Genomic DNA, 3,533 nt, shown 5'->3' with positions numbered 1-3,533 from the left:
GGTTTTTTAGGGGTTTTTTTTAGTTGTTTTTTTTTTGGTTTTTTTAATGGTAGTGGGTATGGGTAGGTCCTTTTTGGACGGGTAGATAGATTTCCTGAATGCTCTCTCTGTGCAGATGATAACTTCAATTGGGCATTATTTCGTTTAACATACATACGTGACAGGACAACAAAAGTAATGATAGTTTTACGATGAACCTTTCTTCACGATTCCTCTTTGTTTTGTTCCTTGTTTCTCCACCTACCTCTCTCTCCCTCTCTCTCTGCATCCTTCTCCCTCCCTCCTCTCTCTGTTCTCTCTGTCTCTCTCTCTCTCTCTCTCTCTCTCTCTCTCTCTCTCTCTCTCTCTCTCTCTCTCTCTCTCTCTCCCTCATCTGTCTGCATCCTTCTCCCTCCCTCCTCTCTCTGTTCTCTCTGTCTGTCTGTCTGTCTGTCTCTCTCTCTTGATAGAGGCAACTAATGGTCGACGACAGATGCAGTTGGAACAAATAAAACAGAACGGTACATGTACGCAAACACACGCACGCACGCACGCACACATACATGCATGCATACATACATACATACATACATACATACATACATACATACGTGTATATGTGTGTGTGTGTGCGTGCGTGCGTGCGTGCGTGTGTGCGTGTGTGTGTGCATGTGTGTGTGAATGTATGTATACCAAGAGTATATCGGACACTAGAAAAACGTGGAGGGATAATCTATGGAAAAAACACACACACACACACACACACAGACTGAGACGTGTACAAACACAACAGGAAAGCAATATGATGTTCGTTCGTTCGTTCACAAAGACAGACAGACACAGAGCAAGCAGAAGGCGACAGATAACAGAGCTGACAAACACACAGATGTTTTGGGGGGTTTTGTTTGTCTGGTTGGGTTTTTTTTTAATGGTAGTGGGTAGGTCTTTTTTGGACTTGCACGGGTAGATAGATGTCCTGGATGCTTCTCTGTGCAGATGATAACTTCAACTGGGCATTATTTCGTTTAACGTACATACGTGACAGGATAACAAAAGTAATGATAGTTTACGATCGACCTTTTCTCACCACTTCTCTTTGTTCTTCTTATCAAAACGTGTCCATTGAGTCCTCCAAGTTTCTGTTTCTATATGAAACTAATGACCGAGTGGGGAACACACACACACACACAGACACACACACACACACACACACACACACACACACACACACACACACACACACACACACACACACACACACACACACACACACAAAACAAAGCCCCACAAACTCAATCAGCATTTTACAACCTTTCCTTCCTTCTTTCCTTTCCTGGCAGCTTCAAAGCATCTCATTAATCAGGCTTTGAACTTCGCGCAAAACCGACAACTGAAGAAAATTGGGAGAAGCGGAAAGAGGGTGAGGGGGCTGTCGGAGGAAGGCGGGGGGAGGGGGGGGAGAGAGAGAGAGAGAAGAGAGAAACGTAGGAGTGTTGGAGGGTGGGGGTGGGAGGGGGGAGGGGCGGAGAGGGAGGATGTGTCCGTCCGTACTCTTTTGCATTGAAGGCGTGGAAGAGGACAAGGAGAACTAATTGGAGGGGGGAAGGGGGGTCGTCCCGATTTGCCTATTCCTGTTTTCGACTATCATTACATTGGTGACCCCGTTTCGCCTATTCCCGGTTCGGCCTATTCCCGTTATCGCATATTCCCGATTTGCCCGTTCCCGTTTCGCCCCATCACGTTTTTTTGCTTTGCCTATCCCTGTTTTGCCTATTCCCGTTTCGCCTATTCCCGTGTTTCCCTATTCCCGTTTTCGCATATTCCCGATTTGCTATTCCCGTGTCGCCCAATCACGTTTTGTCTATTCCCGTTTTCGCCACCTCCAGTTTCGCCTATTCCCGTCTCACATATTCCCATTTTGCCTATTCCCTATTGTGGGGATGGAGAGGAGAGAGAGAGAGCAAAGAGAGACTTAGGAGTGGGGAGAGTGGGTGATGGGGGGGGGGGGGGGTTGCACCGATGGAGGAAACGTGAGGCGGTGGGAGGAGGAGGGGGACAGGGAGAGGGAGGGTGTGTCTGTCCGTTTTCACTCTGTTGTACTGAAGGCGTGGAAGAGGATAAGGAGAACTGACTGGGGGGTGTGTGCCCATTCCTGTTTTCGCCTATCACTACATTGGTGACCCTGTTTCTCCTATTCCCGCTTTCGCATATTCCCGTTTTGCCTGTCCCCATTTAGCCTGTTCCCGGTTCGCCTATTCCGGTTTCGCCTGTTCCCGTTTTCGCATATTCCCGATTTGCTATTCCCGTTTCGCCCAAGAACGTTTTGTCTATTCCCGTTTTGCCTGTCCCCGTTTCGCTCATTTCCGTTTCGCCCATTCTCGTTTTGCATGTTCCCGTTTTGCCTGTTCCATTTTGTCTGTTCCCATTTTGCCTGTTCTCGTTTTCACCTGTTCCCGTTTCGCCTGTTCCTGTTTCGCCTGTTCCCGTTTCGCCTGTTCCTGTTTCGCCTGTTCCTGTTTCGCCTGTTCCTGCTTCACCTGTTCCCGTTTCGCCTGTTCCTGTTTCGCCTGTTCCTGTTTCGCCTGTTCCTGTTTTGCCTGTTCCTGTTTCGCCTGTTCCCGTTTCCACCTGTTCCTGTTTCGCCTGTTCCTGTTTTGCCTGTTCCTGTTTCGCCTGTTCCCGTTTCCACCTGTTCCCGTTTCCACCTGTTCCTGTTTCGCCTGTTCCCGTTTCGCCTGTTCCTGTTTCGCCTGTTCCTGTTTCGCCTGTTCCTGTTTCCACCTGTTCCTGTTTCGCCTGTTCCTGTTTTGCCTGTTCCTGTTTCGCCTGTTCCTGTTTTGCCTGTTCCTGTTTCCACCTGTTCCTGTTTCGCCTGTTCCTGTTTTGCCTGTTCCTGCTTCACCTGTTCCCGTTTCGCCTGTTCCCGTTTCGCCTGTTCCCTATTGTGGGGATGGAGAAGAGTGAGGAAGAAGTAGTTGTTGTTTTTTTGTTGTTGTTGTTGTTTTGTTTTGTTTTGGTAAGGGGGTGAAATGCGAGGGGAGGGGTGGGGGGAGCGGCGGCTGTCGGTGACACCCACCAGTGATCTATTTTTAGGTCAGTGGTGTCACCCCTGAAAGTTAGGGAAGAGTGGACGTGGATGGACGGAGGATGGAGTGAGGGGAGGTTAGGGGGGAGGGGGGTGAAGTACTGGAAGACTGGAGGAGAGGGTGTGGGCGTGAGATGATAGTTTGATAGTGTTTTAGTTTCTCAAGGTGTCACTGCGTTCGGACAAATCCATTCACGCCACAGCACATATGCTGAGCGAATGCACCACAGATGTCTGACCAGCAGCATAACCCTACGCGCTTGTCACGCCTCGAGTGCATGCATATAATATTGTGTTGCCCTGTCAAAGTGGATTTCTTCTATAGAATTTTGCCAAAGGACAACACTTTGTATTTGTGTTTGTATTTCTTTTTATCACAACCGATTTCTCTGTGTGAAATTCGGGCTGCTTTCCACAGGGAGAGTGCGTCGCTACACTACAGCGCCACCCTTTTTTTGTATTTTTTCCT

At 48.6% G+C, this 3,533-nt stretch overlaps 1 long non-coding RNA gene across 1 annotated transcript; it reads right to left on the bottom strand.

Moving 5' to 3' along the window:
- Positions 1-2,263: 2,263 nt before the first annotated feature.
- Positions 2,264-2,619, bottom strand: LOC143285042 (uncharacterized). Its single transcript, XR_013055659.1, has 2 exons — positions 2,517-2,619; positions 2,264-2,426 (listed from the first exon to the last, which is right to left on the bottom strand). It is a non-coding gene; the product is annotated as an uncharacterized LOC143285042 (long non-coding RNA).
- Positions 2,620-3,533: the final 914 nt, after the last annotated feature.

The sequence above is a fragment of the Babylonia areolata genome, chromosome 8, assembly GCF_041734735.1.
Source record: "Babylonia areolata isolate BAREFJ2019XMU chromosome 8, ASM4173473v1, whole genome shotgun sequence".
Taxonomy (NCBI): Eukaryota; Metazoa; Mollusca; class Gastropoda; order Neogastropoda; family Buccinidae; genus Babylonia; species Babylonia areolata.
Note: the sequence above shows the minus strand (reverse complement) of the source record. Positions and strands in the feature narration are given on the sequence as shown.